The 26,233-nt window shown below is 40.7% G+C and overlaps 1 protein-coding gene across 2 annotated transcripts in view; it reads left to right on the top strand.

The window, feature by feature from the left end:
• Positions 1-406: 406 nt before the first annotated feature.
• The window catches only part of SNTG1 (syntrophin gamma 1), a 208,556-nt gene continuing 182,729 nt past the window's right edge, over positions 407-26,233 (top strand). Inside the window, exon 1 of one of the 2 annotated variants that reach the window (XM_033155183.1) lies at positions 407-774. The gene's annotated coding sequence lies outside the window, so the exon portion shown is untranslated. The remainder of the gene's footprint in view (positions 775-26,233) is intronic. The other variant, XM_033155182.1, reaches the window with a different exon arrangement.

The following is a 26,233-nucleotide window of genomic DNA, read 5'->3' on the forward strand; positions in this document are numbered from 1 at the left end:
ACTTTGCTAACCGGCAGCGCGCTTGAAAACTTCCTTCCCGGCGTCCCGCCGCCGCCGCCGCCGCCGCCTCATCTTCCTCCTCCTCTCTCTTTTCCCCAGTAGGGGTCGGTTGGGAAAGGGCCCCGCGCTTTCCGGGTCGTCCTTCGGAGCGCCTGCTCCACCTGCAGAGGCTGAGGCATTTCTAAGCCATACGCTGGCGAGCGCCCAGGTTCCCGTTCCCGAGAGCGAGGGAGGAAGGACGCCAGGCGGGAGATCCGCGGAGCTGCCCGGCGCTTGGCTTTACAGGTCGACACCCGCAGGCATGGACGGCGCCTCCATCCCGCACACCCATCGCCAGGAAGCGCCGCCGCCTCCGCTGCTGCTAGCGTCTCTAGAGCGGCTCTCGCCTCGCTGCTGCTGCTGCTGAAAGGGCGATCGCGGCTGCCGCTACCTCTTGGCTCGCCCCCACCTCCCTTCCCTTTCGGATGGACGCCGCGAAGTAGCTGCTCTGCTCTCTCCCCCCGCAGATGCAAGCAGGGATCGCAGATTCCCTTCCCTCCCCAGTCTGGAGCTCTCCACAGTGACTTCCACAGAGCCGAGCGCTTCGAAACCCCCGGAGTGCAAGTTGCGACTCTTAAGCAATGGGCGCCGCGGTCGGAAGTCAGCGGGCTAGCGCCTTGCCACGGCGGCGCTTCTCTTAACAGCGTGGTTTGGGAATATTTGGAAAACAAGTTTCCAGAGGCGGTTCGGGGAGTTGAAAGTCCGGCGTTCCAGTGAGAGCAAGCATGTCAGCAAGTAAGTGGTGGGTTGTTGTTTTTTGTGGGTTTTTTTGTGGTGGTGATGCTCGCCAGGAAAAGGCTGCCTCTGGTGTGGCATTTTTAAAATAAAAAAATATTAAGATGATATTGCCGCTGTTACTCTCTGTTGGGACCTGGAAGGGGGAAGAGGACATGGTCGCTGTACTAAATGCAGTTCTACATTTTGGATGGGTGTTCCTAGTGTGCTTTCATTTGCAAGAAGCTCTGTTGCAGTACACCATCTGTCCAGCTCTGAAAAAGCACTGGAGATGCTTCTGTTTCAGTGCTGACATACCTTTGAGACCCAGTGTGGGGTCCGTGAGCACAACAGAACTAACAGCGCAAATGTGCCTGCCTGCCGTTTTGCCATTAGTTCCCCAGGTAAATGCCATGTCTTTTGTAAAGCAAAAGGCACGTACGTCCAGCAGTTCTTACATTTCAGCTGTGCGTCTCTTGATTTGTCTTGGATACATAGTGTGTTGTTGTTGTTATTGGTGCTCTTCTCAAATATCTTTTTATATGCAGCCCATGTGCTGTGCTGTGTGTGGTCTGTTTCTTGCTTCTGGAAATACTTACCCTTGTGAGGGTCACTGTGTAGATGGAAATCTGTCACAAAAATGGTCGCTGCATCCTGTATGATTTCAGTTTAGTGTGTTAATAGCAGAGTAGGAGTCTGAGTAGACTATTATTAGAATATTAAGTTGTGTGTGTGTGTGTGTGTGTGTGTGCGCGTGTTTGAAACATCTTCTAAGGCCTGTGGAACTGTAATCATTATTATCTTGAAACTCATCAGTTGTGGCAAGCCTGCCACATTGAAACCACTGAGATCTCTACTTCTCCCTCTCAGCACAATTAGTGAATGGAGCCAGCCGGCTATTCTCTCTTCCTTGAGACTGCAAACTGCAATCTTTTCCACATTGCCCTTGCTTTTTGCATTCTGCTTTACCCTCAAAGATTTGCAGAGTAAGAGCCATTAAACAGATTTATAGGCAATTGTGGGCATTTGTCTACTAGCTTGATCTGTTCCAAGTGAGCACATTAAGATCAGCATGTGCAGCTATCGAAGGTGCATGTGGGGGGAGGCGTGGAGGCAGAGAAGGCTTTTCTTTTGGTTTGACTTGCATAAATGAACTTTGTCACATATTATGGTAAGGAGTGGGATTGCATGCAACCAGATCTTGATGTATGTTTCAGAAAACTAAACTAAAATGAAATTGGCAGGTTTGTATCTGGGACGCTGCCCATTAGTTTGATTTTTTTTTTTAAAAAAAAAAAACCAACCAACCATAAAGCTCCCCTGTTTGATGCACTTTATTCTGGCCCGTGCTTCCAACTTTTGGTATTTGGTGACAGCCATTCTTAGTAGATACAATTAAATGTAGTTTCAGCATATTGTAGCAAGATATTTTAGCTGTACATCCTTGGGAACATGGATTGTCATAAGCTCCTTGGGGTAGTGATCGATGTGCACTTTCCTTATGTTACTCTGTATAGTGCTATATCTGCTGATCTTGTTGGAATAAAGAGAATAATTATTTAAATCAGTTCATAGCAAAAAAGTGGAATATATAATCCATCTTTCAACCAGGTATTGTACTCAGAAGGTTACCTTGCAGCATGTGAGGAAACAGGTCCTGTATGTTGGCTGTCTAAATGCACTTCCAGAACTGGTTAATATTTCTCACAATCATAAGAACCTGAAGTGTTTTAAGATTGTTGGGATGATAATTTCTACCTGCTGTGATGATGACTGCATACACACTACAGGCATACCTCATTTTATTGTGATTCACTTCCTTGTGCTTCACAAATTTTGCTGCTTATGAGGGTATGGGTGCAGCTGTAGGGAGTCTGGCTGCTTCCAGGGGAAGGAAGCTCTCCCCCCCCTTTCTGGCCATGGGAGTGGAGTTGCCTAGTGCTGGATCTGGGTTTCCCCCCCTCTCGACCCTGCAGTCAGGGGAGCACGGCTTAATAGACTTCAGTACAGTGTTAATATAACTTATATATGCACTGAGAAATGATTTGTGTGTAACTTGCTTTATTGTGGTGGTCTGGAAAAGAACCCACAATATGTAAGAGGTATGCCTGTATACCTTAAGCACTGCCTCCTAAAAAAAGAGAAAATAATAGAATTTTGGGCACTGTAGTTTAGAGAGCTACAATTCCCAGCAAACCATAGCAAACAGCAGTCCAGAATTTGAGAAGAAAAATGTGCTTCAAAGGTATAGCATTTACACACCCTACCAGCCTGCCTGGTCTTAATGTTAATTAGAGGGGGAATACTTGTTTGGCAATGCAGTCTGCTTCCGAACTCTACATATGGACTTATTGTAGTAGTTCCCCATGCAGTGGCAGAGAGGCAGTCTTTCACTAAAGTGCCTGTACAATACTGTGTATAGAAGGCTAAACCTTGCCTGAAGGCTGGGATTTATTTAGAGTGCATTAGAGTGGTCCCCTTTTAGAAGCAGAAATGACTTAACAGTAGCTGATGAGATAAGCAGATGATTTTTGGGAAATCAGGGGTCCTCGACCAAATCCAGACACCAACTGCATGTTTTGTTTTCTGTCCTCGTATAATTCTGCGGTTTAGCCTAATACTGTCATGAGAACTAATTGACTTAATATGTGCCTTGCTTAAATGGAGGATGGGAGGGGGTCCTACAATCTGGTGACTGATCAGCACAGTGTAGTGATTCTGGCTAGACAAACTAATGAGATGTTAATAGAATCATAAAATCATAGTGTTGGAAAGAGACCCTGAGGATCCTCTGTTTTACTAAATTATTTCAGCTACAAAAAAGCCAAGAAAGGCATGTTGGAACATAATATTTTTTCCCCTCTTCAAAAACCACATTCTGGCAATACTTTCATTAGGACTACTCAAAGTTTCACAGAATAGTGACCAAGTTTTGGAGCTCACCAGAACTCTTCATCAGGCTGGATGTAAAACAAGGGTGTGAGATGGAGGAGGAGTAACAACCTCCACCTTTTTGTGAAACATCTAGCGGCCAGCCTGATAAAGCAATCTGGAGAAATAAGTTTATTTTCTCACTTTTTCAGCTTAAATAGTTAGATGAGTGATTCTGCTTTTGGGGTCAAAGTATTTTTTCCACATACTTTATTAAATAAGTTATTTTGTCTCACTAAAGTGCTAAGCAGAAGTAAAGGCCAATTTGTGAACAGGGAAAAAAAACCACCAGTAACAACCACAACTGTGTTGTAGTCACTTAGAAATTGATGAAGGAACCATATTAACCCCTTTCACATTTGCCTCTTAGTGTCTTCTCATATCTGGTATTCATATGCAGGCAGGCACCAATACAAATTATTTAATTCTGGCTACTAGAGAAGTGTATGTCACTCAGATATAGTCATTTCATCATATTAGACCCATATTGTCTTATAATTGTAAAATGTGAAGAGGTAACTTGTAGTGTAATCCTAACCATGTCTACTCATAAGTAAGTCCTATTGAATTTTTCATAAAGAAAGCATGTTTGGATCAGCCCTAGATTTTGAAACAGGTATGTTTTATAACAGAGACAAAGTTGGAAGATAGGATAGCTCTGACTTCAGCCGGGGGATGGAGGGGAGGGATATGCATTGGTGTATGCCCTTTCAAAGTCCTCCTTTCTTTCCCCTGCATATCTACTCAGAAGTAAAGGCCCATTGAGTTAAGTGGGGCTGATTCCCAATTAAGTATGCATATTGGATCCTCAGTCTTATTTGGCTTGTATAATTTGCTAGTATTAATGCCATTGTATTGATGATTTTGCTTTGGATGTCCCAAAAATTCTGCTGACTTCTATTAGAGAATATTTCTGACTCTCTTAAGACTACAACTATATTCAACACATATCCAGGGATATCAAAAAGCTGTTTAAAAGAGAAGAGCTAAGGCTTACTTAGGTGCACTCCAAAACATGGAAATTGCAAGTTAAGCTGTCCACACACAATGTAGGCAGTAAACCTACTCTGCAGTCTTGCATATTGTGCTTGCTTACAATTTAGTCCTATGTACCCACACTTCCCCGTAGTCTTTCACCTTCATCCTCTGCAAATAGAAGAACACTGAAGCTGAGGCCATAATGAGGGCAATGGCCACCAAGTTTTACATGGATCTGCTTTAATTTAGTTACAGGTAGATAGCCGTGTTGGTCTGCCATAGTTGAAACAAAATAAAAAAATCCTTCCAGTAGCACCTTAGAGACCAACTAAGTTTGTTATTGGTATGAGCTTTTTTGTTTCAGTGTATCTGAAGAAGTGTGCATGCACACGAAACCTCTTACCAATAACAAACTTAGTTGGTCTCTAAGGTGCTACTGGAAGGATTTTTTAAAATTTTGTTTCTGCTTTAATTTGGTTTTGAGAGGCAACACAAGTAAGTGAGAGAATGGAGGAGGTGAATGTTGCATATATGGGAGGTGGGAGAACATGTTTATTGCTGACAGACTGTCAAAATTAACATGGATGCAGTTCTCATGCTTTTCAATGCGTGAGTAAATCTGTAAACCTAATTCTTCAAAGGATTTTTTATATTTGAATTTTCTGGAGGCCACCAAAATGGAAGAAGGCTGGTGCACCTCAAATTGATGTCCCTCAGAGATTGCATTAAATGCTGAAAGATACGAGCTTCCCTCTCATCAGCTGAATCCCTTATTGACCCCAGTGCTTCTTGAATCACTTCTATAATCTTAGATTTTGCTAGAATGTCTCTACCTGCTACATTTTATACAGAAAGGTGACTTGCAAGGAACATCTAGAGTGTGTATGGTGAGGGGCAGGGGAATCTGCAACTGGAAAATTTTCAAATTGTCATAAGGATTTCTCCCCCCTATGCAAAAATGGGAGGGGGGAATAGACTAATTGAAATACTTATTGACGTAGTGTGTTAAAATATTGTTCCAGCCAATGACACCGCTGCAACTCCCAGATCCTGGTTTCAAAGATGGTTATGAGAACATTGCTCCCACATTTGTCTGTATTACTAGGCAACGAACACTCTTAGGACTTGATGGCCTTGTAAGAATCTTCTTCACTCTGAGGACTGTATTCCCTCGTGGACAGCCTTATGGAGTATGCCTGCCAGTGGTGGGTGGATCCGGAGACAAAGCTTGTGGAGCAACATATGGTGACCCTTTCCTTTGTATATTGGATACATTCTAACCAGAGACAAATTAGAGGCTTCTGCACCCTTCATTCTGGTAAAGAAGAGGCATTTTCGTAGTTCAGGAGCCTGTTCCAGCCAGGAAAGAGCACCCAAAGGCAGTGCAGAGCAGGGTGATGGATGGGAGAGCCACAGGAACAAGCTAGAGAGGTCAGGCCTGCTCCTGACCTCTGTTTTAATGAGAAGACATTTAGGCAAGCCTTGGGCTTATGCACCTACCTTCCTTCCTCCGTTCCAATTATGAGGAAGGGATTGGAAACTTTTAAAACTACCTCACATTCTGAGCAAGCATATAAGCCGCATTGGATTTAGGGTGGTGTGGGTGGTTCCCTCGCACAGGGGGCTAAGCTAAGGGGGTGTAAAGTCCATTTTAGGCCACCAGATGTTGGCCTCGCACAGAGCACTATATTACAAAAGATTACCACTGACATTGGGCCTGAGAATCACACACACAATGATAAACCACGATAAACATGTATTGCATTTGATTGACAAGCATTGTGTGCAATGGAACTCACTTTCTCAAATCTGCTCCCCTCCCATGAACAGATTTAGGGGGCATGTGGAGGGAGGAAAGTGGGGATGTTCCATTGTGCAAGGGAAAGTTATTGTGGTAATAGAATGAGTGACTTAGCACCACACTGCATGCCAGCCTTTTTTGTTCCTTCAGCATGGTGACAAGGTGTTTCTACAACACATGCTCTCTGGCCCTGTAGCTCACTTTCCTCAAATACATATTCCTGAAAAATACATATAAACAAGGACCAACTTAAATGTGAAAGAGTGGCAAAACATGTTTCAACTCATGTGAGGCTTCCGATTTCTAAAGTTCACAAAGCAAAAAGCAGAAATTTGCAATGGAAAGTTACGGGTTTTTCAGCCATAGGTTATGGAGATAGATCACTGTCCCCATATCACAGTATTAAGACTGAAAAGAAGAAGAGGAGGAGGAGTTTGGATTTGATATCCCGCTTTATCACTACCCTAAGGAGTCTCAAAGCGGCTAACAATCTCCTTCCCTTCCTCCCCCACAATAAACACTCTGTGAGGTGAGTGAGACTGAGAGACTTCAGAGAAGTGTGACTAACCCATGGTTACCCATCAGCTGCATGTGGAGAAGCAGGGAAGCGAACCCGGTTCACCAGATTACGAGTCCACTGCTTTTAACCGCTACACCACACTGGCTCTCACCACACTATCAATTCTGCCAGTTGTCCTCTAGGCAAAATTAAGAAATTATGAGTTTTAAAACAATTTAGAAATTTTATATTTGCAGCTAGAAAATAATTAGCAGATGTTGCAGAAGCATTTTATAACATGCCTTATAATAAGTCATCGTTTCATGCTTCAGTAATAAACATTCATTAGATTACACTGAAACAAGCAGCTAGGAAGCATTGAGTGTCCACATTGTTTTAAATGAGTATATTTTTAATACCAGATTCAGCAATCTCCCAGAAGTTATTATTTCTAACTTTAGAAATGTACATGAGATTATTTCCTATGAAACTTGACTCACGTTGCCCGAGACTGCATTTTTTGGTATGCAATACTCGTCAGGCCACTTCTTGCCCTTGTTCATTTTAAGTACTGGTACTTTATTTCAGTAAGGGTGATTGGGGATGAAGGGATTTATGAGTATATAGGTGACCAAAGAGCTTGAAGCAGTACGAGGGACACAATCTAAAGTCACCAAAGGAGACCCAGGGACCTGACATGACAACTGTCAGTCATGCTAGCACCATGCCATATGGTATGTCTTCCTAGATGTGATTTCCCTTTGTGCTTTTGGGAAGTGACTATCTGGAGGTTATTTTTGATTTTGTGTTACCCGTGATTTTTAATAAAAAAGGTAATGTGCCACACTCATACAACTGCAGTAAACATTATTGCTTTTACCTAAGTGACCTTCACATGTTTTGGCAGTGTTTGGGAGGGCATCTTAAAATTTATTTTGTTTTATTAAAATGTTACCTGCACTTTCGTAAGTATATTAAGGTGGTGTGCAACATAGAAAATTTAATAAAATTAGAAAGAACATACATAAAAACCTAATAAAAAACATCAGAAAAATACAGGTTGGTTAAAAGTGAAATTTGTATTGCAAAGCCCTGTGTAAACAGCACAGTTTTCAGAAGATGTCTGAAAGGAAGCAGAGATGGTCCTTGCCAAATTTCTACTGGCAGGGAGTTCTACAAAGTAGGTGCTGCCATGGTAAAGATTTGGTCCCTAGTGGATGCTAACCAAACCTCAGGGGCATAGGTAGCTCCAGTTTCGCCATGTAAACTTCTTCAATGGCTTTATGCTATGAAGTGGTCTAATTATATATATGTGTGTGTGTGTGTATAACTAACAACAACAATTCACCAGAAGATCTTGGTTATCAAGTTAGAAGATTGAGGTGGAGCATAAGGGATCAGGCAGTCTGTAAGATAAAAAAGGTAAAGGACCCCTGACAGTTAAGTCCAGTCGCGAAAGACTCTGGGGTTGCGGCACTCATCTTACTTTACTGGCTAAGGGAGCCAACGTTAGTTTTTCCAGGTCACGTGGCCAACATGACGAAGCCATTTCTGGCGAAACCAGAGCAGCTCACGGAAACGCTATTTACCTTCCCGCTGGAGCAGTACCTATTTATCTACTTGCACTTTGACGTGCTTTCGAACTGCTAGGTTGGCAGGAGCTGGGACTGAGCAACAGGAGCTCACCCCGTCACGGGGATTCGAACTGCCGACCTTCCGATCAGCAAGCCCTAGGCTCAGTGGTTTAGACCACAGTGCCACCCGCATTCCAGTCTGTAAGATACTTCATGCCAAAGTTGTTTAGGGCTTTGTGAATTAACACAAGCTATTAACCTTGAACCTAGCTGTGAGAGTCAGTGTGGTGTAGTGGTTAAGAGCGTTAGACTCGTAATCTGGGGAACTGGGTTCGCGTCTCCGCTCCTCCACATGCAGCAGCTGGGTGACCTTGGGCTAGTCACACTTCTTTGAAGTCTCTCAGCCCCACTCACCTCACAGAGTGTTTGTTGTGGGGAAGGAAGGGAAAGGAGAATGTTAGCAGCTTTGAGACTCCTTCGGGTAGTGATAAAGCGGGATATCAAATCCAAACTCTTCTTCTTCTTCTTCTTCTTCTTCTTCTTCTTCTTCTTCTTCTTCTTCTTTGTTTGATGTTTGTTTGTCACCATGAGGGCCCTGCTAGGGATGGTAAGGCCAAGTATACATTTTTTAATAAATAGGTCCCTCTGAATGTATGGCACAGGCTGTGGCATCTTCTTCGGTGCCCTAGTGTCCTTGGCTCCCCATAGCCATGTTCTGAGTAATTTGGAGTTCAAGTAAAAGGAGTTAAGGAGAATTTCAGCTTTAATTACATTAAATGTGAAATCAGTTTGTTGCATATGTATGTGCCATTGTTTCATTTCAATAGAAATATTGTTTTATTATGCATTATTATCAAACAGTTGGATTGCTTTTATAGTGTTGATTAGTGGTGTTTTGTTGGTGTGTTTTTATTTTTGAATGGCATGGTTTTATTGTGAACTCCTTTGAGCATAATGGATGCATATGCAATGTATGCAAATACCTTGACTAAGAGACTAAGCAAGTGTCAATTTTTTTATTTTATTTAAAATACTTTTACACTGACCTTTAAAACAGAAGAAGTAATACATATTCACAGTTAACTAAAACAACAACATTAAATTACATTCCTAAAGGTACTCTATCATCCAAAGTTTTGTCCTTCATTATGTAAAGGGTGTGCAAATTTTTGTGAGGTTTTATTTGGGATCAAAGGGTGGGGATTATGTGAGTGGGGAAATGGTGATCCTGCTGAATGCGATTGGAGCCAAGCATCATCTGCCCCATCCCACTCTTCACTGATATCTAGATTAGCCTTGCTGAACCAGGTGCTGTCTAGATATTTTGGACTGCAGCACCCATCATCCCCAGCCAGAATAGCCAGTAGTTAGGGATGAGTGGATTTGTAGGCTGAAACATCTTGTGAACATTGGGAAAGGCTGCCCTAGATGAATCATGCCTAGTCATCACCATCGTACTTCCTTGTGGAACAGAACAGGGTCCATTTCTACCACCACCCTGCCAGCAATTTCTGTTTCAATCCTTCCACATGAATGCAATTCAGGTTCATGCAATATGTATTCCACAAGCATAGATCCAGTCCTGCTTGCCACTGCATACATCTCTATTCTTCAGTAATAAACCCAGTTTTAAGTGTATCCATTCATCCCTCGATGGCGGAGTATTCACTACTGCTCTTAAAGGTTCATTAAAATGTTCATTTTTCACAGTTTTATTTTCATTAGGATTTATTGATGTAGATGTGCACTTTTGTTTTGATACACCGGTTAGACATTCAGGCTAAGAATCGCACACACACACTTGCCTGCAAGCTAGACCATAGTGTATGTACTAAGGCAAGATTTAGCGTTATTAAACTTTTATTAGTGTTTTGCTTGTAATAGGTTTATCAGAAAAGTGTCAAAATGCATTATAGACTGGAAAATGATGTGCCACTTGCGGTAACCAGCAAGTTCAGAAGTAGATGGATTTTGAAATTTGTGTGAATCTATTACTTGACTTTTAAAGTTACAGTATAGTGTACTTTAATTCTATTCCCTCCAGCAAATAATTGAATTTAAGCTTTAAAAGCCTTGCGACATCGTGTGAGGAAGCCTGACCCTATTTTTTCTTTGACTGGTCTTGAAAAATCTCATTTACTTTCTCTTGCTCCTGCTCTCCTTCCTTCAATGAATTTGGAGTCTTACTTTTCATGTTTTAGGTACTTAAGTAGCATGTACTGTACTGTAATGCTAACAGATATTTTGGAAATGACTTTCTGATAAATTCATTGTTATCTTTTAGGAGGATGTGTGCATACTTTTTGCTGGTCATACTATCATACAAACAACTATATCTTGCAGGATCCGATAATTAAATCAGCTGACCTCTCAGTTCTAGCTAGGCACATCCTCTACATTTCAGCTCCCCCCTCATTCTTTTCCATCTGTAAAAGATGGTACCACCTGGGGAAGCTATACTGTCTGGGTGGGTCTGTGGGAGAGCTGGTGATCTTCCAGGTAATCATATCCCAAGTTGTTCAGGGTTTTTTTTTCTACAAAGTACCAAAACCTATGTCTGGAATTTTATGGACGTAGCCAGGATTTGGCCCTCGGAAACTGTTTCCAGACGAAAATTGCTAAATGTCTGGGGAAAACTGGACATATGGCAACCCATGTTAGCAGTGTAGATTTTGGCGAATTTGCTTAAAAATAGCTCAGACCAGTAGTTTGAAAAACATAGATTATAAAATAAAATTACACTTCAAAATAAATGTCAGCCCGGGCAGGGTGGCTTAAACAAAAAAAGTTCTTAAGCATTGTGTAGCTTAAATAACTCACATCCTCAATGCCTCTATCAAGAGTTCACATGATGTCTATTCCACACTTGCAAGGAACTGATTCTTTGGGAGGGAGAGAAGCAGGGAGTTTCAAAGTGCATGTGCTACTACACTGAAGGATCAGTTCCTTGCAAGTGTGGAATAGACATTATGTGAGCTCTTGATAGTGCCATTGAGGATGTGAGTTATTTAAGCTACATAATGGAGACAAAGATTTACTTAGGGAGCTCGCTTAAATCTGTTTGCCTTTTGTGCTCAACATATCTGCTCTATTTTTCAGTAGAACGTTTTCCCCATTAAGTCTGTACATTGGGCCATTGCACACAGCCTTTCAGAAGTGCACAGTCTCACATTTGGGTCAGGGTGTGCATCCCAGAGTACAGTTTTTCTGATAACAGAGTGAAAGATTTATTTATGTGATGGTGCACATACTGCACTAAAGTATTTTAAAACATGTTAAGTGCCATGTATGCCTGTTGTATTTTGGAGCTATTTTGGAGCTAATCTGTTGCAGCCTTGGGCAAGATTTTACTTTTGATCTTCTGTTGGCTATGCATATACCATTGGCTAAGTTACTGAAACTAGTGCGGTTCATCTGGCTCACATATTAATTACATGGTGGTGGGTTTTCTTCTTTGCGGCTGTAATGTATGCATTATTGGCTAAATATCTGGCACGTGATTATCTGGTGAACTCCCTTCCAGTCATTGACCAGACAACATACCAGTATGCTTAGCAAGGTCACTATATCATACCTTCATGGCTAGAATGTAGCTCAATCCTAGGTTCTGTACATGTAGATATCTAGGATAAGTTATCATAGGTTACAGGACAGAGGCTTGAACCCCACTACTTCTCCATCAATAAAGTCCTTGGAGAGTTGACATCTGTATTTTCAAATAGCAGAGGGGGGTTGACTCCAAACATCCCTGTGTTGACCTCAGTAGCAAAACACTTTGCTCAACTTTAAGAATTAAACTACTGCTCCCTTTTGTATCCCCCCCCATCACACTGAAAATTAAAGTAATAGTTTGACTTGGTGAGGGGGTGTCTTAGGATAATAGAATTTTAACGTTGAAAGGGATGCAAAGGGTCATCTAGTGCAATGCAGGAATCTTCATTTTTAAAATTATATTTAGAACAGGTTATAAACTGCTTCATTAAAAAAAAATCCCTAAGCAGAGTACCCAAAGCATAGTTTTATAGAGTTTTCACACAGCACTCTAAAAGTCTTTCATTAGTAAAATGTTTATGTGGGAAGAACAACTTTTAAAGGGTTGTATGGAATACATTGTTGCTTGTTTGTCACCTGTGATTTATGTTCGTCTGTTGCCTGGCTCTGCTTTCTTTGATTCCCAGAGTCAAAAGAACTGATGCAACTTTTTCTAGTATGGATGAATAAACTTGCCTAAGAAAAGCAAAAATAAGAAAACCTTTTATTCTACAAATATATGCCAATTATACTGTAACAGGTCACATTTTCTCCCTACAATTCTTCTTGGGAGAATTGTTAATAGGTGCTAAGGCTTTGAGCCCTCAGTGGATCTCTAATGTGAGGAATCTCAGGCTGTTGCTGGCTTTGGATTACCCTCTCAGGAACCAAGTCTTGCAATAAAATATTCCCCTTTCAAGTGCATATTTAAAATTACAGGTCAGTTTTAAAACAATGCTGTATTAGGGCATAACTCTTTATTTCCTCTATTTCAGAATTTTATTTTATGAGAGTCTGTTGGCATGGAGCGGGGCCTTCTTTGTGTGAGAGACAGTGAGTGGGCTGTCGTAGGTAAAAAACAGGGTGGGAACTGTTGCCAAGACAATTTTTAATCTGTTTGAATGTGTTTAGTTTTTACCTAAACCTTTGGTTAAATTGGAATTGTTTAAATCTTATTATAGAAGTGTTAAATTGTTTATTGGACCTCTTTATCTGATTTATCCTCTGCTGACTTACTTAAGGGTGGGGGGGAACATTGGGGAAGGTGGATAACAGGCTCTTGTTCCAAGACGAGGGACCCAGGAGTATAATGCACAGTGGGGGATCATAGGATATGTAGTCAAACTTCAAGTTATTCAGCTGCACAGAACACAGGTTTTTTTGTTCTGTTTTCTGGCTTAACAGTGAAGGGGACCAGTGGCTAAATTATTTTCAGGTGTTTCCTTGAGTCCTTTGCTTGTTTGGTTGGAACAGTCTCAAGATCCGGAGTCTTTTTCCTGGGTGATCAGGAGTGGTGGACAATGCCTATAAAGTTGAGAGACGGGTATATACAGTGTAAGTACTTTAACAGAAATAAAGATTAGTTAGGGAAACCCTGTTGCCACAGCTGCTCATTCAGCTTTTCTTAAATGTGTCTTTGCTCTGAAGTATGTTATTTCAATGTCTTCAACATTTCCTGAAATGTTACATCTCTGATTTAAAGCTTTGGTGTTGTTGTTTTTTAAAACGGAAATGAATTCATAGATGAAATGAATAAATAATAGTGTTATTTCTGACTGATAGTTTTCCAATTACATGTTTCAACTGTTTAGATGCAAGTAATAGCCTGGAACTATTTGAGTTTGCAGTTTTGTATGGACTTGTGCACAGAAGAGAATTTTATATATAATAAAGTATACATGGTGATTTTTAAAATGACTACTAGTCTTTCCTCTAGTTAAACATATGGCTGTCACAAACCACAACTGAATGTTTTGACCTCTGGCAGGATTTGCCAACTGGCTGAAGCTCAGTGGTACAGAAGACATCCCTACATCTGCTTTTTTGAGCCTAATCATGTGTGTCATGATTATTGTTACATAAACACATAGATGTGGATTGATTTAGTATCAAGTAAGGTCAATTTCACCTTTAGAAGCACATGTTTTGAATATTAAATCAAAGAGTCCAGCTCTTCTGCAATATTTTTGAGAATGTAGAAAGGTGCTTAAGGGTTTTAGCCTGGGCCCATTGCTATTCTAGCTACATCTTTATAAACAACTTGAATGAGGGAATTGAAAGGATGCTCATCAAATTTTCAGGTGACACCAAACTGGGAGGAGTAACTAATGTCACAGGAACCAGAATCAGGATTCAAGATAAACTTAACAGATTGGAGAACTGGATCCAAACTACCAAAATGAATGTCAATAGGGTCTACACTTTGGCAGCAAGAAGCAGCTGCACAAATATAAGATGGGGGACACCTGGCTTGCCAGTAGTATATGTGAAAAGGATCTAGGGGTTTTAGTAGACCACAAGATGAACATAAGTTGGTTTTACTTTTGGTGGCTATATAAGAAGGTACTGATATATGTCTCTAAGTAGATGCAAGTTACATCTAAGCAATGATTGGAAGTAATTTGCTAGATGAAATGACTTCGATTGGCTTGCTAAACCATGTGAGCCAATGGGTCTCAAAACCTCAGTGTGTTAGGTACTTTCCCTGCATGTGAAGACATGCTCTGGTGGATTAAGCAGATGAGACCAATAGTGGGTCCAGTGATCAAGATGCAGTTACTGCACATGCTGTAGAGGGAAATGAGGGGCAGATGAGGCTCATCAACCTGGGAAGATAGCCCCTGTAGGAGAAGGAAAACAGAGTTTTCCTAAATCTCCATTGCATTGTGGCTATACTCATTTGTGAGAAAGCGTTTGGGAGTAAACCCCAAAGAATAGTCCATACCTGCTGCCTTGTTGGACATCTTCATGAGAAGGAAAGGCTAAGGAGTAAACCATACACAAATTTGGAATGGAATCCCTAAGATGGTTGGATAGTGTCTTGTAGGCTGCCTCCTAGCAACTCCTGCAGCTGAGCTGGTGCCAAATGTATTACGCTGCTTTCCTTTTGACCACATCAGCAAGGGCAAGAGGGTTTTCTCTCTTTTTGTCACCTGTACAGCCCAGGTCCTGGGCAGCCTTGCCCTCTGGAGATGTCACTTTGGTGCAGTTAATGCAGCATAAACAATGCAGGAGACAGTGGATGCAAGTTGCCACTTTCTGCAGCCACAGCAGGGTGAAATAACTTTACCCCCAGAGGCACACTCCATTGTCTCTTGAAATAAATGGAGGACAACAACATCAAACTTCCAAGTTTGTTGCCATCTCAGTATAACTCTGTGATAATTAAGTTGTAGGGGTGGCATCTCATCTACAAAGGCCACACAGAAATACTCCTGAAGATGCAGAGCTGGCTCCAGATTTTGGGAGCCTATGGGCAAAGTACCACTGTTTGGCCATCTTAACTTGGAAAATGTCGTATCTTCCAACCCCAGCTTGATCTCCTAAGCTTCCTGATATATGGTGTGTCTTGGAGAGTCAGAAATAGGAATCTGTTCTGTAAGGAAATGCTTTAAGTCCAATTGCCAACTTTTTTGGCAGTCTGTATTTTGCAATCTGTGCTGCATCATTTCACATCTGTAACTGATTAGAATGCTGTGGTGTTGTTTGTATTTTCCTATTTGCTTACATCCATTATTCCCAGTAGCTCATTCATTTAATTTGCCTCTCAGCTTTTCCAACTGTTTGAAGACAAGCTATCTTAAAATAATAGGTTGAAAAGTCACAAGGTAAATGATAGAAATGCATAGGTGTCTCTGGTGTGTAAAGATGCAAAGATGCCAAAAATGTGGCCAGAATGGCTATGCACTACCTCCAGTTTTAGAGGCAATATGCTTCTGAATACCACTTGCTGTGAATCACAAGTGGGACGAGCACTGTTGCACTCAAATCCTCCTTATGGGCTTCCCATAGGCATCTGGTTGGCAATTGTGAGATCAGGATGCTGGACTAGATGCACTTTGGCCTGATTCAGCAGGGTTTTCATTCTGTTCTTAGACGGAGTGGTGAAAGATGTTCTGAGTTTCACAATAGTCTGCTCTTGATTGAGGATGCATTCACATGGGAGTTTTCCGTTTTCCTGATGTTCCCTTAACTGTTAATTTCTGCATTCTGTTTGAGCTCTCACATGACATAAAAGCAACTTTCATAAATATAGCATAATGACACACAACTAGGGTGCTTGTTTCTATGTTTGCTTCCAATTTTTTTTTTAAGTTGGCAAATAACATGGAAATGCGTGCTATATTCAGCTATATTTCTAGAAGTGACTTTTACATTGTGTGAAATCTCAAACAGAATGTGGATGCTAACAGGGAAACATCAGGAAAAGGAATAAACTGCAGTGTGAATGCTGCCTGAATGTTAAGCATCATTCCAGAGAAGAGTAAATGCTATAGGTTTCAAAAATCAGTACGTATCTGAAATACATGACAGTTCTTAAATTTTGTCCTGAAACCTTCGAGGTGAAAAACATTGAACACATTTCATTTTTTAAAAGCAGTTAAGTTTCTGAAACCACAGTATTTATATATACACACACACACCCAGATTGATAAAAGTATCTATTATTCTATCACTGTATTCCAAGCTTTCCTCATTGCTGTTATCAATCTGTGAAAAGTCATTTTTTAAAATAGTTTGTGTTATTAAATACCATAAAAGTGTCATTATATACACCTGGATTATTAAATCAGAGATTAATTTTGTTGCAGAAACATTTGCAGGAAAGTGATATTGTGTTATCAAAGGATTCTTTTATTTTTAAAAAAGCCAATATTTGACTGAAGTTGTGAGACTTTGGTATCCTAGAAATACTCAGAATTGTATTCCATATCTTTTAGAGACCTATATTTTCAAAGGAAAAGGCTTAAATAAAGAAGGCATACTTTTTTAAAGAATGCAATTTTTAAACGTTTCTGATACAATGTTTTGTCACAGAACGAGCATGGAATGAATTATTTAATTCTGTGTATTTCATAACGAGTGATATCCAACTAAGTCCATTGATTCTACACAGTCTACTCTGTGTTGGATATTACCTTCTCTTTTCCACTGTCAAGTAACATGGTGTATAAATTTCCTTAGGCTAAACATACCTTTCTAGCAAATAAGGGCCATTGAACAGAGTGGGCCTTACTTCCAAGTAAACATGCACAGGAATGGGCTGTAAGCCCTTCTTGTCATGATACTCTTTTCAAAAACATCCAACACAATTTTGAAAGCAGTATCCTTTCTCACTCAAATCTGTTTGCAAGATAAATTGATTTGGCATGAAGCATTTCTCCTTGATACCAATATTTTGTTAAAAGTCCCAGATACTGTGTTAGTTGTACAAAACTGATTCTGTGCCCTGAATGAATAAACAGGTTGAGAAATGGAAGTTTACTGGGAAAATTTTGTTTCTTAATGTTTCTGAAGTTAGATTATATCTTGTTCCTAGAGTATTATTCAAATTCTTAAAAATTGTTTTCACCTATCAAGAACAAAGAAGAGCTATAAGCCAGCAGAACAGAATAGAATTATTCTCCAATAACCAACAAAGGCAGCTGAACACCAAAATACCTTTATACCCATTGTTGGTTTCCTGTGAAGATGTTGATTCAGAATGCTCATATTAGTCCAGTTCCTTGGAGTACTAGTGCATTGGGCTTATGAAATATGACGAGGCCATCTTTGTGGTCAGGTCCTCTTTCACTTGCTACATATGTTGAAATGTTAGGTAAATTGAATTATTAGCTGTCTGCTTGCCCACAGCCCTGTCCTGACAGCAGTGACACCATCTCTCTGTAGCTGTTCCTTTTATGCTTAAAGTTATACTAGTTAAAATTAGGAAACCAGAAAATGACATCCACAGCTGAATCTGTGGCCTGAAGTGGCTTCATGTTGCCCCATGATAAGACAATCTCTTCTCTAAAACTGTGAACCTATACACTTCATTATGACATGTCCCAGTCCATGAAGGCTTGGATTTGTAACTTAATCCTCAGCAGTGTGTTGTTACTTTATACCCATGTCTCTTCTGTCACTGCCTTCAGTGTTCAAGATTTTCAGTAATTCCTTAATGTCATTTTTTTTTTTACAAAGTATGACTCCAGACTGAATCCATTTCTATAGGAAGAAAGTTCATATTTTTAATGAATGTATAGTCAGCTTCTCCAAAGTTCAGTGCAGAGTACAATGGAAATCTAAAAAAAGCACAGGAAAAGCAGTAGAAAGACTTCATGTTTGGTTTAATGTAACACTGAGATTTATCTGAACAATTAAACTCATTAGTTTTGTTTTAAAACACTCCCTGTTTTCCTTTACATATGCAGAAATAGCTGTCATGAATAGTTTCACATTATGAAAAGTAAAATAAATCTTTCCCCTGTCCATCCGGATACACTTAATACACTACCACCACCACCAACAACAAAATCATTAGCTGTGATGTCCTGCTTTAAAAATTTCTTCAACAGATGGACAGTTTTACTAATCTGTTCTTAATCTTGTTGGATTATAACATTTTTAGGTGAAGGAGAATACAAATGTTGCAGCTTTTAAATATACATGTATTTAGAAACTGACATAGGAACCTTAGGCTAGAAATGTGATGTAGGGGAAGTATCCATGGAAACCAAAATTTGAAGCGAAATGTTCTCAAATAGGAAATACATAGGTGAAATGCTCTGTTTTATACATATCCTTTTATAAAAACCAAGTCAAACTCAAAGCCTGTTAAACATTTCTATACAGTATATCAGTCATACCAATTAGAGTTAGTTTGTTTGCAGTTGTAACAAGTGTATCCTGATCAAAGGATTGTAGCTAATGAAACACATTGGGTGAAATCCAGCTGTGTCCATCTGCCAGTGAACAGACTCCCTTGACAAAATGATACCTCTTCCCTCTGTGATTTGCCATGCACCCACTCCTCACAATCTGCTTTGGGGGGCTTGGGGAGCAGGTTTGGGCAGGGCATGAGGGCTGCAGGTGGGAGGAAAGAATGGAGAAGTCCCCTCATCATGCAAGTGACAGTCTGTTTGCATAATGCTTAATGTGTTTACTGTTCGTAAGGCCTTATCTCTTTAGCATGCCTGTTGACGTTTTCATGTGCTTTTTAAAAGGTCTTTGGTTTTCTTATTTCTCCATCACCCTTGCTTATGGATGTTCGTTAGCCACTGTTTGACCAGGCTGGAAAAGAATTTTACCGATAGGAAGAGGTTTTTGCCAAGGAAATTTGGTTCTATATTTCATTTCCTTACATTCTCATCGCAACTTTCTTTGATGGGAATAGGCATTGGGCAGTGTTACTGTTGGGGAGAGTAATGGACAGTCCCCAGGCTTTCTACCCTTTGGGGAAATAACCTTAAGGGATTGTGAGCTGTGGCCTTATCGTCATACTTCAGGGGAGTCATAATGGGTGGAGGTGGACCTGGTTGGTTGAAGAACCTACCATGATTGGTGGGCGCTGTGGTGTACTCTTCACTTCAGGTCAACTTCTAGTTCAGGCCCCAGCACATGGGCTGAATGGTGGTGGTGCTAACACAAGCATAGGCAAACTTGGCTCTCCAGATGTTTTGGGATTACAACTCCCATCATCCCCGACCACTGGTCCTGTTAGCTAGGCATGATGGGAGTTGTAGTCCCAAAACATCTGGAGGGCTGATTTGCCTATGCCTGAGCTAACACATTGCACAGCAAATAGGCTATACAATGCATTGATGCTTACCCTATGCCTAGCCAAATCCTTAGGCTGCTGCTGTGCATCCAGGTTGTGGCCTTGATCATCCCAATAAATGTCTCCATGTTTTTATTTGCTCCATATTCCACTCTCACACTCCCTGTGTACCTGGGTACGTAATATTGGTTTCTGGATATTTGTTATCTGCCCTTTTATGGTGTTATGGAACACTGACTTATGGCAAATCACATTTTGTTGTGATTTTACATTGTTTTGTTGTACCCTTCTCAGGGATTACTTCTCAATGAAGGTAAGATGTTGAGTCACATGCTTTGGCACTGTGAGGTCTCTTGAATCCTAATAAGGATTTGAATGCTAGGAGTCCACATTCCATCCTAGTAAATTTATTAGTTTCAAATTTTCCCATTGTGAAATTGAAGATATAAGAAATATATCCTATGTCCTGAGGCAACCCCAAAAGCAAACAAGGCTACTTATTTAAGTTCCAATTCTTATACTGAAATAATAATAATAATAAATTTATACCCCACCCATCTGGCTGAGTTTCCCCAGCCACTCTGAGTGGCTCCCAACAGAATATTAAACAGAATAAAACTTCAAACATTAAAAACTTCCCTAAACAGGGCTGCCTTCAGATGTCTTCTAAAAGTCAGATAGTTGTTTATTTCCTTAACATCTGGTGGGAGGGCATTCCATAGGGTGGGCGCCACCACTGAGAAAGCCCCTCTGGCTTGTTCCCTGTAACCTCACTTCTCGCAGACCCTCAGCGCTGGACCTCAGTGTCTGGGCTGAACGATGGCGGCGGACACTCCTTCAGGTATACTGGGCTGAGGCAGTTTAAAAACCACTGCTTTTAAAGGTACCCAGTTATTAGATTTTATCATCTGGCAGAATTAATTGTAACTTTTTTCTTTACCTCAGTAGAATAAATCACCTATTCCAGTTTTCTTTTAACACCTCAATTTATACCTTTACTCATTCATATGCAACAAATAATTGCAGAAGGCTTGGCTGTGCTAAACTGAGATTCCAAATGTGTTGCATTTGGGCCAGCAACCTTTCATTGTAATGCAAGCTTTCCTGGGAGTCTAGAATGATGTGTTTGGTCTGTTGCAGAATGCAAACAACATCCATCAGAGAACCAGATTACACAGGGTTGTTTGCATTATTCAGTAGGTAGCTGAAATACCACAACATTTAGATGTGAAAAGCGATAAAATGCTCAGGAGGCTTTTGAAGGGTTTGTGCAGGCAGAGAGCGATTCTGTAACTCCATCAGTTTATAACCAGATTATCTTCTGAGATGTGAATAAGGGCCTCTTGTAAGAGCTGTAAAGTTCTTATCTTCACAAGGCAGATGCTGATAAGCCATTGTTGGAGGACAGGGAAGCTCAGTCCTGTTTGGCCTGAGTAGTTAATGCCTTTTTAATAACCCTCTCCGTACTGATTGTAAATGCTGATGTGTGGAAATGGAAACATTTTCTCCTGCAAACTTTCAGTAAGTGCTAACCTGATGATAAAGAAGCTCAATGTTGACTTCAACAATGATTCCAAATAGCATAATACCACTCTGCCATCAATAAGATATTTTAGGCTGGGTTGAAAAAAGGCACAATTCAGGAAAGTGTAACCACTTCTTGCCCTAGTGTATTCAAAATATGGTGCAGATTAATTTTCCTTAGACCCAATTGCTTTGATAGAGTAGGAAACATTTGGACTGCAGATGAATCTTCTGTCACATGCACCCAATAATGAATTGCTGTCTCTCAGTGAGTATGTGGGCAACAAGTTTGATGCAAGGTGTAAACTTAAAACCACACAGCAGGTTTTCATCTAATAGTTTCATTCTCCATTGCGCTAACTTTAAGGTACATAATTGCTGGCCAGACAAATGGGCAGAAACCATGGGGGGCGGGTCAAAGTTCTGTACTGCTGTATTTGTCCATTTCTTCATCTCATTTTTCTGGAATTTAGTCTGCTAGTATGCTTCACCAAGGTCATTCCTTACACAAAATTCCATATTCATAGGACAAATGATGTGAATGTGACAAGTAGTAGAAATGTTTGTACTTACATTGGTGGAATGCTAAGAAGTGATCGTATCTTAACTGCACAGCTACCGGGTTCGCATTGTTATAGGTAAAAAGGTAAAGTTAGTAAGATAGTTCCAGGTATTTCAGTAGACTTTTTAAATGAAAGTAGCACAATGTACAGCAGCAATGAGGAACCTCCAACCTGCAAGCTACATTAGGCCCTGCAGGGGTCCTGATTTGGCTCAGATGTACATTTTCCCTAAAACACACCCACCACACCTTACATTGTAAGTGATGTGGGATGTGGGACAGATAAAGACGCGGCAGCAAGGAAGTGATAAGGAACCTTCAAATGTGTCCCTGAATGCTCTTTGGCAGGTGATGCCTGCTGCAGTAGGCTCAGGCAGCAACCCTCTCTGGTATCAGGTGAGATTTGTAGGGGTTAAGGAGTGTGGTGGCAGCAGCTACCATATAGTTTTGGGATGCTACTGGCTTACCTTGCTAGACAGTTGTGGAAGGAAGGGTGTAAACAGGCTTTCCAGACCTCTCCCTTCTGTTGCAATGGTGACATAGGTGTGTGGCCTGCCTGCCCATCTGTCAGAGTGACTGCAGCGGTTGAAGGGAGGTTTGCATCTGGCCTTATGCACTTTTCAAATTCCTTTGCACCAGGTGTCTAAGCCCCAGATAGCCAGCTGGCTCTTGGGCACTTGGCAACCTGCAATGGCTTCAAAGCCCTTTTGCTGTTTCCAAAGGGCTTTAAAGTCAGCCTCTGCACTCCTGTGTGAGCCATTGTCACAGCAAATGAAAGAGGAGCCTCAAACCACTTCCAGAGATCCCTGGATTGTTTAAAACCTCAGAGAATTGCAGTTCTGTGAGGGAAATAGGTGCCTCCTAATGATATAAGAATTAGAAACCCTGGCCTCCTGTGTAACAGGTGGGAATAGTTACCATGTATGGAGCCATGTGTGCTTTACTTCTCATGACTTGTAACCTTTCCAGACATATTTGAAGATGTTTTATGACTTTGTTTGCTGTGTTTGAACTACTATATAAGTTTTTGTTCTGAAGTGCTTTGGGGCAGACCTTCTCAACTGGCATGTTGAGTTCAGCGAGCTCTGTCCTATTGCAATAGCTATAATAAATGTTGGGTCCCTAAATCTGAATGTTCCTCACCTGTATAATGAACAAGGTGATGTAGAGGTGAATTCTTACTACACTAACAACTCTCGTCACCCTTAGGAAATTAGTGTTCCCATAATTTGGGGAGGCAGGGAGTCATGACTATTTGAAATGACATGATTCTGATTTAAATGTATAGGACAGGTGGGGCCTTACTGGCATTTTGCAATAGCACCATTTCTTGCTTTCTGAGGCTTTGGCAAAGTATATGAATGCAGTTCCACAGATATGAGAAGTAATTCCCTTACTAAGTACCGCCATTTCTTACAATGAAAGAAAATGTTTCCCCCTATAGAATAGCATGGTTTACAGCACTGATATTTTAAACTGTCCAAAGTCTAATAATACATTTGGGAAATAGGACTTTTAAAACATAATCCTGCATTTTTACAATTATTCTGAATAGTTGGGGGTTCTGGCTAAGTTTCTGAATAATTGTGTTATTAACAGGGCACCACAAGTAAAGAGCAAAATCCTGGATTGCTGGAGGAACATAAAAATAAAGCTTTCATGTGTCATAGTAGATAATAAATATTTATCATTGCGCACTATACAACTTGGCATGGGCTGAGTTCTGTAAGAGAAATAGTCAAAAACAGAGGGGTTTTATATGCTCTCTATGATTCATTGTGGGTGTAAACGTTAAATAGGAAGGAAAATTCTCTTAATACAGACAGGGAACATCATAATAAAATTGGATTTTGTCTTAGATATATTGCTGGGATTTAACTTGTTCCCACCCCTCTTTGGACATAATTCTGTATCTAGTGTAATTAGTCAATGAATACCACAATACTTCTTGCAATTTTCAAGACTAGTCTCATCACTTTCAACTGGAAGCTGGGCATTTAGTATTACTGTTCTCATGCTGTGGAACACTCTTCAAGCAGAGATTTGGCAGGCGTCCTTGCTTTTGACTTTCAGGCATCTCTTGAAGACTTCGGGATGCCAACAGGCCTGTGGAGTTGTAATTTTTAAAAAATGATTTTAATTGTTGTTCTGTGCTGCTTTTAATTGGTAGTTTTGTGTTTTTATATTGCTGAACGCCACCCTGGTATTTTACTAGAGGGTGGTATATAAATGCTTTTAGAAATAAATAAAAACTGTTAACTCAGTTTCTGTACAGGGAATTGGGTGGTGATGCCATCTTATCTTTTGACTCAGGCAGCAAAATGCCTTGGACTGGCTCTGCAATCTGTTTTGCAAATCTGAGAATAGCCCATTTATAGCCGAGTCAAGTATACAAATGAAATTGTTGATTGGTGTATATTAAATAGTGGGTGGACATAGCAGACGACACAGTGATTTTCAAGCAGCTCTTTATTCTCAGGCTGGAACAGAACTGAACTGAAGGGCTGAGGCAGCCTGCTTTTATAGTATTCAGTAACATGCAACAGTTACGACTCTCTCTCTAGCTACTCAATCCATGAGCGGCAGTCTCAATCCTTCATTTGCATGTGTGGACCTGAGTGAGAACTGCAGCCACAGTAGGCAGAGTGAAACTATATACACAACACCCCTAGTGGCCTAGGGTGAGAACTTCAATACATAACAGTGTACTTCCACATCCTATCACAGGGCCAATTGCCTGCCAGAGCCATTTTGGTTTCAGAGAGTATGTGTACAGGTGTGTGTGCACATGTTAAATTTGGGAGCAGATAGAAATGGTCAGGGAAAACTGAAGGGCCAACATAAAACTGGATGCCTACTGAAGATTTTGGTTAAATCGATTTACGGAATATGTAGAGCTTACTCCTAATTAAGTCCCACCATGCTCTTTGAAGCTGAATCTCCCACTAAATTTGCAGCCTTGGAATGATTCAGATTTTACTTGAAGCTGGATGCAAAAGCTTAATAACCCCACACAGTATGGGGTTATTATGAATCAGTGTATTGGGAGGACTTTGGTTTATGTGCTGCCGTTTTTTTAAAATGGTGACACTCCAGTCACACCATACATTTAAGGCCACTATATTACTTTAAACAATCATGGCTTTCCTGAAAAGATTATAGGTGCTGTAGAGTTGTACCTCAGTTTACTAACTTAATCCGTTCTGGAAGTCCATTCTTAAGTCAAAGCTGTTCTTAAACCAAGGCACACATTCCCTAATGAGGCCTCCCGCCGCCGGTGCCCTTCCACCATTCTGCTTCCGTTCATAGACCGAGGTAAAGTTTGCTAACTGGAACACGACTTCCAGTTTTGCAGAGTTCTTATACAGAATAGTTTGTAAACAGGGCTGTTCTTAAACCAAGATACCACTGTAGTTTAAGGGTGCTGAAAGCTGTCAGGAAACCCCTATTCCCCTCCCAGAGCTACAATGCCCAGCGTTCCATGGGAAGTGGGATTGACTGTTAAAACCACTTTGGGGGATGTAGCTCTGTGAGGGAAATATGGGTTTCCTAACAACTCTTATCACTCTTAACAAACTACAGCTCCCAGAAATCTTTGGGGGAAACCATGACGATTTAAAGTGGCATCATAGTGCTTTAAATGTGTGGTGGGAATGTGGCCTCTGATTCTTTAGAATCCAGGTAATTTATGTCGGTAGGTAAACACTTTTAGCACCCAGCCCCAAAGAAAAAACCCAACAACTTTCATAACATTTCAGGTGATTTCAGATATGTTAGTGGGGAAACCACTGCAGCATTGAAAAGTTTAAAGCTAGAACTGCAAATCATAACAGGGAATAAATATGCCAGCCAAAGATTAATGGGTACTGTAAGGGATGTAATGTAGGAACCACAGTGAAAGGAGATGTAGGAGGATATTGCAGGCAGCCCACTTAACAAATGCCTCTTACTGCTTAGTATTAGTGGGAGCAAGCTTAATAATAACTCTGTTCAAATGCTACATTTTGAAATATCCTGCTGTTGAAAGGTGAAGCAGACCAGAATGTGTTGTCTCTTAGTCCTTAATTACCTGTCTTGTTATGCGTAACTATTTTTTGCCATGCTTCCTTTAATTATGTACTTAGAAATAAATGCATTAAAACCCACCCAAGTGCCTGCTATGTACTTGAGATGTTTTGACAAAGCTCTTTTTCTCTCTGTCTTGCACAGGTGCCTTTCTGTTCTGTCTACTGATTTCCATGTAACGTTTGTCTTAACGTGGAATATGAATTACGTGCACAACTGTGCAGACCCTGTGATGCAGGTTTTACATGTAACTTCT

This window comes from Lacerta agilis, chromosome 7, assembly GCF_009819535.1.
Source record: "Lacerta agilis isolate rLacAgi1 chromosome 7, rLacAgi1.pri, whole genome shotgun sequence".
NCBI lineage: Eukaryota > Metazoa > Chordata > Lepidosauria > Squamata > Lacertidae > Lacerta > Lacerta agilis.